Source organism: Prionailurus viverrinus, chromosome C1 (assembly GCF_022837055.1).
Source record: "Prionailurus viverrinus isolate Anna chromosome C1, UM_Priviv_1.0, whole genome shotgun sequence".
In the NCBI taxonomy this organism is placed as follows: domain Eukaryota; kingdom Metazoa; phylum Chordata; class Mammalia; order Carnivora; family Felidae; genus Prionailurus; species Prionailurus viverrinus.
Genome location: NC_062568.1, coordinates 207,762,378 through 207,775,272, shown reverse-complemented (window position 1 = coordinate 207,775,272; position 12,895 = coordinate 207,762,378). Strand labels below are relative to the sequence as shown.

The following is a 12,895-nucleotide window of genomic DNA, read 5'->3' as shown; positions in this document are numbered from 1 at the left end:
CCGGGCGCCAAGAGCTGCAGCCGCCGCCTCCGTCTCCCGCCCTCCAGCCTTCCTCTGGCCACCGTGGAAATTCTTTGGTGTGTGAATGTGAAGGCGTGGGCTTTAGGACCTTTATTTAGTTGTTTTCCTTTGTATAAAAAGAACGCTTGTTTTGAAGACGGGCAAGATGCAGCTTTACAGACACACCTGGGATGATGGCCCTCCAGCCGCAGACGGGGTGCGGATTTGGGGGAGGGGGGGAGGGCGGGGGGTGCAGACAAGCGGCAGGAGGACCTGTTGTTTTTCCTGTTGCAAGTAAAAAGGAAACAAAGTGGGAAGTGGAGTGTGCGGGCTGTCAGCAGGCGGGGCGCCCCCACCGCGCCCCGCCTCCCTCCCTCGAGGCTCACTCGCGCCCAGCGCGCTGGCTCCTAGCGGCCGCCGGGCCGAGCCGCCCAGCCCCTGCCGGCCGCGCCGGGACCGGTAAGCGCTCGCCTCCGGCTGCGTCTGGGGAGGTGGGGGAGAGGGCGCTGGCACCGGGGGGCTGCGGGGGCTTCGGGGGCCCCGGGGACCTGCTCGCGGGCGTCTCCCGGCGCGCACCACCGGTGCGCCTCCCGCGTCCGGCGAGCCCGGCGAGGCGCGCCCCCCACCGGGGCCGGCCGCCGGGACCCGGGAGCGCACAGCTTCCCTGCGCCGCTGCTGCGCGCCCCGCGGAGCCCGACGGGGACTTCCCGGGAGCGGCGGGCGCTCAGCCGCGTGCGCCCTGCCCCGAGCGCTGGCCCGCCGGCCGAGGGGGCGTCCCGGCCGGCCGCGCTCCCACCGGCGGTGCGGCCCGGTGCCCCGGCCCGGGCGCGGGGAGAGGGGCGCGCACGCTCCGCGGCGCCCTGGCCCTGCGCGCCCTCCCCGGCGCGGACGAGCAAGGTCCCCGGGGAAGGGGGAGCAACCGGAGTCGAGTCCGCCGGGCGCCCCCCCCCCTCCGCTCCGGCCCCGCCCGTCGGGCCTGGGGGCCCCGGGCCTAGGGCGCCGCTTGCCTCGTGTTTACTGCAGTCGCCGGCGGAGACCAGCCCCCGGATCTGCGGCTGAGCCCGGGTTACGGCGGCAAAACCGCCTCCAGCTTTGCATTTCCGGACTCTTTTTCCCCCCCCCCACTCCTTTTTAATACTCTTACCCGTAATTCAGCCAGAATGAGGCTTCTTCTTTTTTAAAATCGGGTTTCCTGTTTTTATTTAGGCTTCCTTCTCTGCACTTCCCTTGAAATCTAGGAGAGGGGAACAGGGAGACCTTTCGTGGCGACCAGGATGCGGGGTGGGGATGGGGGGGCACGTAGCCGGTGATGCTCTGCCCTGGTGGGGAGATGGGGTCCGGAGAGTAAGGACTGATGTGAGACCCCGAACTGTGCTCTCCCGGAGGGGGCGAGGGCGGGGATGCGATTTCCCGGGCTGGGGTGGGGGCGCCTGGGGCGGCCCAGGCTGGTGGTCCAGTACCAGGTCGTCCCGAGGCACCCTTGCACCTGCCCAGTTTGTGGATGGAGCGCTCTGGAGCTCTAGAATGACCGAGCGGCTTTCACTTGGATCAGGTCCCCCGGAAGGAGGGTCTCGAACCCCAGCAGACTGTCGGGGGGGGGGGGTGCTTCTGCACCTGGGCTCCCGCAGAAAGCCCCGTTGCGCGCCACCCTCAGAGATGTCCTACACCGTCGCGCGTGTATGTGGGGCAGGAGTGCCTTCCGGGGGCGGGGGGTCCTCTTTCAGGGGCTTCGAGGCGACAGTTCCCTGCTCCAAAGGGACTTTGAAACCGATTCATCCCACTGCTGGCTTCCAGGACAGAGGACGCCGCTGGAGTGCCTGGCAGTACCTTGGTATTGCCCTCGAGTGAATGGTACCCTTGGGACTCTTTCCAACCCTCCCAAAGAACCAATCGTTTTTCCAGATGTTTTCAGTTAAACAATCGTAGGACCTGAATGATGTCCTCTCCACTTTCCAGTGGAGGAAACTGAGGCCCAGAAAAGTTAAACTTGCCCACCCACGCAATTTCCAAGTAGCTGATCCAAACCCCCAGTCAGTACCTTCCACCACCGAAGTGTTGAGTCGCCTGTAGGTGCTGTGGCTCGCAGATTAACGAAAATATTCCCTAAATGTTCTCTTGATGTAGGGATGGGGACTCTTGGGGTGCCCTTTCAAAGACGCAGCCTCTAAGGTACCCACCCTGATAACCCCTGTAAAAGCCTCTGCTGCTGTCAGCCGCCGGGTTTGACTGGCCTAAGTGGGGGTAAAGAGTCTGCTAATTAAGGAGGCTGCCGCCAAACACGAGGAGATTGGACTAGAACTTTCTCTTCTGCTCTCTAGAGCAGAAATTGCCAACCCTTTAGCATTTCCACGCCTTGCTGTAGATTGATTTCTTGACTTTAGGATTCCATCCATCCTGCCTCCTGAGAGCACTGTCTTGCACACGCAGAGATTGGTTCTTTCGGGGATTTGACGAGGTCCTACAAGTAATGGAGGACCCTCTGGGGTGCGGGGAACCGTGTTCTTGAAAACGAGTTCACAGCAGCCCGTTCTAAGACATCCAAGCGTGCCTCTTTCTGAGCCCCACTCCCCCCACCTCCTCTGCCCACGTTTAGAAACAGTGCTGGCCACTCTGCAAATACCGATGCTTCTGGAATTGGGGCAAGTGCCCCAGAGACGCCCTTGGCCACGCAGATGGTCCCCTTCCAGCAGGACTTTTCTCTTTCTTTACTGTGTCTAATAGGTATTTCTTGAGATCCCCCCTCACAGGGGCTATGTTAAGAACAAGGCAGGCAGGGAGGGTACCAGCCCTGTGGGTGGGGGGCTTACAAGACACGAACGATCCACGCATACTTAGAGACCAACCTCAGGCCTGGTTAGCCAGTACTCCCAGTGCTGCTGTGTCCAGAGAGTTCAAGGGGATGTGAACGTGGGGTCAGTTCCTGCTTCACCTTGTTTTTTCTTCAACTGCACAGTTAAAGGGAGAAGTGAATGTGTAACTCATGAAGCAGTTCCCCTTTGGCTGGCTTATTTTTCAAAACCATTTTTGTTTAGAGAGCAGTTCCCTCCCTCCCAGAAGCCAGCTGCTTCTGTGGGTCTGGTGATGGGGCGTGGGGCCTCACCAAATGTTTCCTTACCGTGGGACCTTAGTAAAGCTCTTTCAGCCACTCCCCAGGGGACAGACACGTTTCCCGGCAAAGCTGTTGTCGGGCAGGTCCAGGGGGAAGCGCTCCAGGAGGATCAGGGAGTGCCCACCGGTCTGATGGTGGAGGGATGCACTAATCGACCACCACCCTGTCTGATGGCGGAGGCGTGTGGTAATTGACCGCCAGCTGCAGGATGGCAGGAGCCTGAATCGTTGGGAGGGAGGCAGACATTCTCTCTGTGCCACTGCCAGTATTTCATAAATGACAAAGGTTGCAAAACTCCTCTCTCCTTGCAGCTAATGCTAAAACTGAATTTTCTTTAATTTGGTGGGTGGAAATCCCCCGCAATCATATCAGAAATGCTGCCAGTTTCAAGACGGAAAAAAAAAAAAATTAAAAACCCGGGAACCTCCCTCCCCGCTCTTTCCTTGCAGACAAACACCGTGACTTTCTGTGGGTTGTACCAAAATATGGCCCACTCTCTGCTCCCTGGGGGCCAGCCCAGTCCCCGGGGCCTGAGGTCGGGCGCAGCAAAAGCTCCAGCTGCTGTGGCCTGTGTGTGTATGAGACCCCCCCCCTCCCTCCCCAGGAGTGATAACCTAGCTTCCCCTCAGATAAGGGTCAGGGCTCCTCCTAGAAATGGGTGCTCCCCAAGGCCTCCTACTTTCTGGGCCAAGAGGGAGAGTGATCGTAGTAATGGGTGTGGCATTTCTAAAGCGGTATTTCAGTTAGCTTCTGTTTCACTCGTTTCGGGGGAAATACTTTCCACTTAGAGAAAATGCCAGAAGAGTGGGGCACGGGGGGGGGGGGGGAGTGGGGGGGAGGAACAGCGACAGAAAGGGAGCAAAGTTGGATTATGTCCTGGAATGATGCTGTATTTGTTTCCTGTGGCCGCTGTAACAAATTACCCCACACTCTGTGCCTTAAAGCAGCAGGAATCTCTTTTCTCACAGTTCTGGAGCTCAGAAGTTCAGAGGCAAGGTGTCGCCAAGGCCTTAACTCCCTCCAGGGGCCCAGGGAAGAATCCTTCCGGCCTCTCCCAGCTCCTGGTGGCTCCAGGCTGTCCTTGGCTGGTGGCAACCTCACGCCACTCTCCGTGCCCTCTTCACGTGGCCTTCTCCTCTGGGTCTGTGTCTTTCTGTTGTCTCTTAAAGGACGCTTGTCATTGGATTTGGGGCCCATCCCTAAGTTAATTGCATCGGCAGAGACCTTTTCTCTGCATAATGATTTTCCCAGAGAATCCACAGGTTCCGAGCATTGAGACACGGACATATCTTTTTAGGGCCACCCTTCAGCCCAATGCAGATGGACAGGATCTTCTGGGAAGGTGCTGGACAGGGTTATCTTGTCCCTGCTTCCGGGCCCCCTGCGGCTGCTTCCCAGTCTCCCCTCTCCCTCGCCTGTCTCCAGCTTCCCTTTCCCCCAGCTTTGTGAACTGGCTCCCACCGCAGCCCCCTCCCCAGGGACAAGAAAAGACAACTCCCAGGCTTGAAGGAGCTGACTAAGTTCTAAGTCCTCCTGTCTCCCCTCTTTCTCTTCAAAAACAACTCCTTCTCTGCTCAGGGCCCCTCCCGGCCAGGGCTTCCCCCCCCTCTGTCTGGGGCCACACAGCCCCAGACGGTTTGGAGTTTCCTCTGTTGAACAGCCCCCAGGAGAGGTGGGGGCAGGGCTCGGTTTTGCTGCTGGGTCTGCCGGTCCTGCGGAGGGGCCCGGGCTGTGGGATGGGGTGGTGGCCGAAAGGGATTGGGAGCCCCCCCCCCCAATCACGGTCAGTGAAGCTTGTAGGAGGTTAAGGATGAGGACCAGGGAGTGCTCCAGGACTTCCGGGTCTCTGGAGGGCAAGGCCACACTCCTGCCTCCCTCCCTGGGGCAGGAGGGGAGCACGCGTGCATTGCGACTCTTTGCTTTGGTTGTGAAATCCCGGGAGAAGTATGTTCTTATCAACAGGGAGGCAAGATCATAGCCCTGTTATTGAAACTTTGAAAAGTCACTTAAGTATGGTGGGGTGGGGTGGGGAACAGACCGGGTGGAGGGATTGCCTCGGTGGAAGAAAAAATTCTCTCTGGAGCCAGCCAGACTGGGTCTTAATCTCAACTTCTTTTTATCTGCTAAGTGACCTTCGGCAAATCACTTAACCCTTCTGAGCCTCAGAATCCCCAATGGTCACGCTAGTGTGACCCTCAGTCTGTAGGATTTCATGTGCCGTCACATGTGAAGGGCCAGGCGCACGGCCGCACGGCAAAACACACAAATGCCTGTGAAGGAGATGGTGGGTGGATTCATAACGATCCTTTATCCCACTAACCCCAACACAGACACTGCCGATCCGAGTTCCTTTACCCGCTTGGGGGGTGCATTTTTAATATCGTTGTCCCTAGTAAGCACGTGCTTTTTTATATATTTAAAAAAAAATTTTTTTTTCAGCATTTATTTATTTTTGGGACAGAGAGAGACAGAGCATGAATGGGGGAGGGGCAGAGAGAGAGGGAGACACAGAATCCGAAACAGGCTCCAGGCTCCGAGCCATCAGCCCAGAGCCTGACGCGGGGCTCGAACTCACGGACCGCGAGATCGTGACCTGGCTGAAGTCGGACGCTTAACCGACTGCGCCACCCAGGCGCCAATATTTTTAAAGTTTATTTTTATTGATTTTGAGAGAGAGAGAGGGCACGTGCACAAGCAGGGGAGGGGCAGAGAGAGGGGGAGAGAGAGAATCCCAAGCAGGCTCCGCACCATCAGCGCGTGGGCCCGAACCCACGAACCGCGAGATCATGACCTGAGCTGAAACGAGGAGTCGGATGCTCAACTGAGCCACGGAGGCGCCCCTGTATATTAATTTTTACGCCTCAATTGTAAAACAGACACAAGAAAACTTACCCTTTGGACCATATACAGTTCCGCGGCATTTAGCACATTCGTATCGTTGTGCAACCCGGATTGCCTTCTCCAGAGCGTTTTCATCTTGCAAAATTGAAACCGTGTCCCATTAAGCAATAACGCCCCATTCTTCCCTCTCCCCGCCACCCCCCTCCGCCACCCCCCACCGCATCTGGCAACCACCATTCTGCTTTCTGTCTCTATGAATGTGACGGCCTTCCGCACCTTCTGTGAGTGGAGTCACACAATGTTTGTCCTTTTGTGACTGGCTCATTTCACTTAGCAGAATGTCCTCGCGGCTCATCCCTGTTGCCGCGCGTGTTAGAACTTCCTCTCGAAGGCAGAATAACCCTCCGTCGTAAGTCGATGCCATTGTGTTTACCCACTCGTCCGTCCTTGGATACCTGGGTTGCTTCTGTCTTTTGACGCCTGTGAACGTGGATCTACAGATATCTGTTCAGATCCTTGCTTTGAATTCTTTTGGGTATGTGCCCAGAAGTGGGATTTGCTGGATCATATGGTTGGTAATCCTGTGCTTAAGGTTTTGAGGAGCTGGGCATGTGCTTTTGTGGTTTGCTTTTTTCACTTAATGTGGGCTCATTAGCATTTTTCCGCTTTGCTTCGTAACAAGCCATCCTTTTCAGTGGCGCGGTGAGCGTCCTGAGGGGCACCATCATGTTCTCAAGAACCCTCCGTTGGGGCACATTTATGTTGCTTCCAGACACACACACGCGCGTGCACACACGCGCATGCCTCCACACACACACGCACACGAGACTCTCAGAATACCGTCATTGACATTTTCAGGTATATGACTTTTCCCACATTCAAGAATTATGTTATTTAACGCCATGGAGTGTTTTTGTGGTTCTTCCTGCGAAATGGTTTTCCAAGAAAGACTGGCTCCGTTCATCCTTAGCGATACATACTGGCTTCACAACTCGTTCACTAGTGTTGAAGAATACTGGGAAGAAACGTTTTACTCCTGGGTAATGTGTTTCTCTTACTGCTAATGAGGTTAAATAGCTTCCTTTTTGGCTCTAGGTGTACGTATGACATGAAGTTTGCTGCAGCGTAATGCCGCGGTTAAATAAACCCTTGATCTCTGGAATTGGGTGGATTCCGATTCAAAACCTTAAGCATCCCCACTTCCCGGCTGTGTGACCTTGAATAGATGACTTACCTTCTCTGATCCTCAGTTTCCTCCTCTGTGAAATGAAGCTAACGCGGCCTATCTGTAAGGATGTCTCAAGGATTCAATGAGACAAATTAGATAACGAACATTACGAATCACATGGTCGATACTCAGTGAATAGGAGCTGTTGCTGCTTTCAGCGTTATTCTCATTTAACAACTCTTCATTCACCCTCAAGATTCATCTTGTTTCAACAAGGGGAGACGGTATACCCTCACGCCAAAGGGATTTAGGTTAAGCTCAAGGATCAGTTTTTCGCTACAAACGTAGACAGTCCTCGAAGGAAGCTGAGCTGACCGCCGTCCTCTTGATCAAGTGGACGGTGTCCGTGGCTGTCTGCTTGGATTTGGGTGTGAGCCTCCCTAACGCAAGCAGATGAACCTGTGCCAGGTGGATACTTAACGTCCCTGGGCTGCAACCAGCTGCCCAGAATCAGGAGGCCCCCACAGGGCTGCTTCTCCAGGACCCCGTTCCCCTGGGGTCCTGCAGCCCCCGTGGCGTGCACATGGTGCATGAAGCCTCGCTAATGGTTGAGTCCAGAGTTCATCTTGGTGGCTGTTCCCCTCTTGACATCCAGGTGCTTCTTCGAACAGTTTAGGAAACCGAGGCAGCCATTTCAAGGGCAGGACCCCTGGGTTTGGGCACCAGTATGGGCTGCCGCCGCTGAAGCCCGCTTTTGAAGCCCCCTGGGGGAAGGTGGGAGTCACTCTCCTCTCAAGGTGGACCTCAGGTAGCCCCCGATGAGGGCGGATGTCGGTAGGCACCCAGAGTTCACGCATGCTTAAATGCACGCGTTTTCCTCTGCTGCTGACCTGGGTCTGAGGAGGAAGTTAATGAAACCGAGATCTGGGTCTCAACCTCTTCTCGACAAGTTTCTTTTAGGGGGAAAACACCCAGAACCCTCAACTTCCCCCTCCCCAGTCTCTGCTTCTGGGTCCAAGAGCCGGATCACTGGGTCCTGAATCTTTGTTCCCTTCCCCGTTGTGTGATGCCGCGAATATTTGAATAACACAGCCCATCTGCTGTCATTTGGAAACCAGTGACGAATTGTGGTCTTTTTTTTTTTTTTAATTAAATGCAGCAGCCCGTCAAATATGTGGGGGGAGGGGGGTTATGTTTATTCATTTATTTGGGGGGCGGACAGAGAGAGAGATTCCCAAGCAGATTTCACACCGTCAGCACAGAGCCGATGCGGTGCTCGAACTCAGGAACTGTGAGATCATGACCTGAGCCGAAATCAAGAGTGGGACGCCCAACCAACTGAGCCCCCCGGGCACCCCTGCAGTAGTTTCTTGAGACATGTGTGGCTTCATATTCCCAGTGGGCAACACAGTGCAAGGGCACAGAGTTGCGCGAATGAGTAGAAAGGAACTTAGGGTCAACAGTCAGAACTTGAGATGACGGTCAAGGTCCTGGCTTTGGGTGTGGACACACGGATGACCTGGCGAGGTACTTTCCCTCTCCGAGCCTCCAGGTTTTCTCCTGAAAATGGGAACAAGTACCTCTTTTACTGGGTTGTCGTGAAGATTAGAAATGAGGAAAAACCTGTAACAAGTAACAGGCTCGCAAAAAAATTGCTGTTTTTGCCATCGGATGAATGAATGTCTGCAGCCTACGTTACCGGCAGGAGTGGATTTTAAAGGACCAGTGTCTCTGTCACAGATCATTAAGGTTTGCTTGTGGGGTAAAGTCAATCCACCCATTACCTTATTTGGCCCTCCCGGGACTGACCCATAGGGAATGCCCAGAGCCTGTGGCAATAAATACCACCATTTTATTTATTTATTTTAAAGTTTATTTATTTTGAGAGTGAGAGAGAGAGAGAGAGAGTGCACCCAGAAGTCGGGGAGGGGCAGAGAGAGAGAGAGAGAGACAGAGACAGAGGGACAGAGAGAATCCCAAGCAGGCTCCGTGCCATCAGCACAGAACGCAATGCAGGGCTCGATCCCACGAACTGTGAGTTCATGACCTGAAGTCTTGACCTAAAGTCAAGAGTGGGACCCAACCCACTGAGCCACCCACCCAGGCGCCCCAATACCACCATTTGAGAGGTACAGGTTGGGATGGCTTTGTCCTTTGATAACAGCCTGCTCCTCTGAGGTGGGTCAAAGCCCAAAGGTTTGTTTTTTCCAGCTTGTTCTAACCCTTTAGGGTCTAAAGGAGCTTGGGGCACAAGAGCAGGGATCTTTCTAGATCGTTTCTTGCTTCCCGCGGGGAGGGGAGTTGCAGGAGCGGTCCCTGGACTAGCCCACCTGACCTGGACTGAGAGCGGATGAGAGCGGCCTGCCATCCAATGCCCTTGGCTATGGCAGGGGACTCTGGCTGGCCCTGTCATCTCTGAGCAGCAGCAGCGGATGGGGGCTACGGAGTGGGTGAGGTCCTGGGGGCAGCCGTCCCAGGAGTCCTGCTGCTGCAGGTTTGTGGGAAAGTGGTTGGGAGACGGTCTGGTGGCTGGCAATGACCTTGGCCCTCGTGGACCATGCTTCTCCAGCTAGAGGGATGCGATGTGCATCCCTGGCCTTGTGCAGCCTACTGTGCAGCCATGACCTTGCTTTGAAGCTTCCAGTTTTATTTTTTTTTTAATTTTTTAAAAATGTTTATTTATTTTTGAGACCGAGAGAGACAGAGCATGAACGGGGGAGGGTCAGAGATATAGAGGGAGACACAGAATCCGAAACAGGCTCCAGGCTCTGAGCTGTCAGCACAGAGCCCGACGCGGGGCTCGAACTCACAGACCGCGAGATCGTGACCTGAACCGAAGTCGGACGCTTAACCGACTGAGCCACCCAGGCGCCCCATTCCAGTTTTATTTTTAACGCAAACGTTAATTTTACATTCTATTCCATGATAAGCCCGTGTTTATTTATTTATTTTTTTAATTTTTTTTTTCAACATTTATTTATTTTTGGGACAGAGAGAGACAGAGCATGAACGGGGGAGGGGCAGAGAGAGAGGGAGACACAGAATGGGAAACAGGTTCCAGGCTCCGAGCCATCAGCCCAGAGCCCGACGCGGGGCTCGAACTCCCGGACCGCGAGATCGTGACCTGGCTGAAGTCGGACGCTTAACCGACTGCGCCACCCAAGCGCCCCAAGCCCGTGTTTATTTTACCATGAGGAATATTTCTCCCTAAACGTTGAGTCAGATGGACGCTCCGGGAAGACGCTTGTGTTTCTCCTGTGGCCTCCGCTACTCCCAGGACAGTGTCTCCCACTGTAGTTTAAAAGCGCGGCTTAGGGCAACACGACGCGAAGGATGATTGGCCGCAATCGCGACAAGAAATGCACGGTTTAATAAGAGTCCTTTTCTCCTTTGTGATTCGTTGGTTGAGTAGCTGAAACTCTGGCTCCTGTAGAGAGTCTTAAAATGCTACCCTTCAAGGGCGCCTGCGTGGCTCAGTCGGTTAAGCATCCGACTTTGACTCAGGTCACGATCTCCTGATCTCACGGTTTGTGAGTTCGAACCCCGCATCTGGGTCTCTGCTGTCAGCAGCGCAGAGCCCGCTTTGGAACTTCTGTCCCCCGAGCTCTCTGCCCCTCCCCCACTCGCACTCACTTTCTGTCTCTCTCAAAATAAGTAAGTAAATAACTTAAAAAAAAAAACGCTCCCTTTGGAATCCAGGCATTTTAATTTAACACATATACACGTACGTCGGTTCATGGATGTACTAATGCGAGGCCAAGGGCTTCATTCTGAGCAGGGACCCACTGCAGGGGATGGTCCCTGTAAACTTTGATCATTGATCAAACTTTTCTCTGCCTTGCGCATTCTAACGAGATGGAGAGTTTGTTTCAGTGGCTCCTCGTGGGGTTTCTAAAACGTTCTGCTTCACTGTCATAGAAACAGCTCTATCTGTACACACCTGATTTCGTCCTGCTTCTTCTCTTCTAACCGCCAGCTCTGGCCATCGGCCGGCAAGCGTCAAAGAGGGACTGGAGAGCCCAATTCGCCCCTGATTCTGCTCGGTCGAGGTGGAGACCGATGGAGGAACGTAGGAATCCCAGAACAGGTGCCAGAGGCGGGTTAGAGCTCCCGTCCGAACCCCACCAGCCCTTCCCTCTGAGAACGGGCACCATGGGCTCTAGAAGGGAGGCGTTGCAGACCAGTTTCTTTTTCTGCAGATCCAGTCAGCCGGCATTCGAACTTGCAAGTTTCCCCGTCAGCCAGCTCAGAATTGCCACCTGTTGTTTCTCCTGCCGTCTCCTTGTCTCGTAGTAACGGTGACACTTTTGTTGTACCTGCTGTGTGCTAGGTGGTTCGTGGGCACTTTGAAAGTACACATTTATTCTTTTTGTTTTTAAGTCTTTAAATTTATTTTAAGAGGAAGAATGCGTGAGCAGGGGAGGGGCAGAGAGTGAGAATCCCAAGCAGGCTTCTGTCAGCACGGAGCCCCCCGCCCCCCCCTGCCCCAATCCATGCGGGGACCCATCCCACAAACGCGAGATCATGACCTGAACCGAAATCTGGAGTCCGATGCTTAACCAACTGAGCTGCCCTGGTGCCCCTACGAATTTATTCTTATAAGTTCTATTGTGATCCCTGCCTTATCGATGGGGAAACTGAGTCACAGAAAGCCTTAGCAACTTACTTAGGTATCGCCCAGCGAGGAAGTGGCAGGGTGTGTTCCTAACGCCTGTGCTGTGTTGTCTCCGAATGTGGCTGCATTCGGGAGGGAGCATTTGGTTGGGGCCGGGGGATCTGGACCCCAGGCAGGAGTGGGGGGCGGGCAGGCCTCCGGGAGTCAGTGGCTCTGCAGAGGGGTTTCCCTGCCCATTCTCACCCTTCCCCTCCGCCCCCAGGACTTAGCTGGGCTCCAGGCAGCCTATTCTTGCTGGTCCTTCGTCTCTGGTGGAGTTGGCATCCTGGGCTCTGGTCCTCCGCAGGGACAGAGGCCAAGAGAATGCAGCTTCTGCACCCAGCCCCGCCCCCGTCTGCCCAGTGGTGCCCATTCTGCCCCTCGGTCCCGAAGAAGCCGGGCCTGGCGTCTGAAATCTCAATCCCTTCCTCGCCCAACTCTTGAACCTTTTGCGGGAAGTCCATGGGAGAGTCCTCAAGCTGGTGGGTGACACAGGGCAGCGGGACTCAGGTGTCTTTTCCGCCGATGGCCCAAATCCAGTTCCCTTGCGCTGATCCAAGTGGCGCGTCACCTCAGTAAGAGAGGCCGCCCGAGTCGACCCGGATCCAGATCCGCCTCTCCCGTTCATTAGCGGTGCAGCCGTAAGCTGCTTGAGCCCCGCTTTCCTCTTTTACAAAACACACGGCCTGCCTGAGGGGCTTGGCGGGGCGATGGAAGGAGAGAACAGACATAAGGCACCTATAGTTGCCGGCTGATGGCAGGGGCCCGGTGATGGATGCTGCTGCCTGATAAATGACGCTAGGCTGTTGTTCTGGAGAATTCGGACTTACCCCAGAAGCTCCCAGGGGCAGAAGTGGCCCGGAGCCCTGCTCTGGGAGGGGGCACTTGCCAAGGAGAGACTGACCAGACGATGGGTGATGGAAGGAGGTGTTCAGGGGCACTGTGTATTGTCCTCAACACTCTGCAGGTTGGGGGTCTCGTGGGAACAGGAGAGGAGGCGGTCACATAAGCCCATGGCCAGCTGGGGAACCGGAGTATTGAGTGACCGGGCAGGCAGCCAGCTGCAGAGCAGATGCCAGGAGAATGGGGTAGGTTGCCACTTAGCTTGAGACCCTCAAGGAGG

The 12,895-nt window shown here is 55.2% G+C and overlaps 1 protein-coding gene and 1 long non-coding RNA gene across 7 annotated transcripts in view; one reads left to right on the top strand and one right to left on the bottom strand.

Moving 5' to 3' along the window:
• Positions 1 to 312: 312 nt before the first annotated feature.
• The window catches only part of PIK3CD (phosphatidylinositol-4,5-bisphosphate 3-kinase catalytic subunit delta), a 55,165-nt gene continuing 42,582 nt past the window's right edge, over positions 313 to 12,895 (top strand). For 3 of the 5 annotated variants that reach the window (XM_047871680.1, XM_047871679.1, XM_047871675.1), the window contains exon 1: positions 313 to 459. The gene's annotated coding sequence lies outside the window, so the exon portion shown is untranslated. The remainder of the gene's footprint in view (positions 460 to 12,895) is intronic. The other 2 variants (XM_047871678.1, XM_047871677.1) reach the window with 2 other exon arrangements.
• On the bottom strand, positions 1,144 to 2,959 carry LOC125172983 (uncharacterized). Of its 2 annotated transcripts, none has more exons than XR_007154884.1 (2): positions 2,844 to 2,959; positions 1,144 to 1,234 (listed from the first exon to the last, which is right to left on the bottom strand). It is a non-coding gene; the product is annotated as an uncharacterized LOC125172983 (long non-coding RNA). The 2 variants fall into 2 exon arrangements; XR_007154885.1 differs by lacking the exon at positions 2,844 to 2,959 and adding an exon at positions 2,039 to 2,357.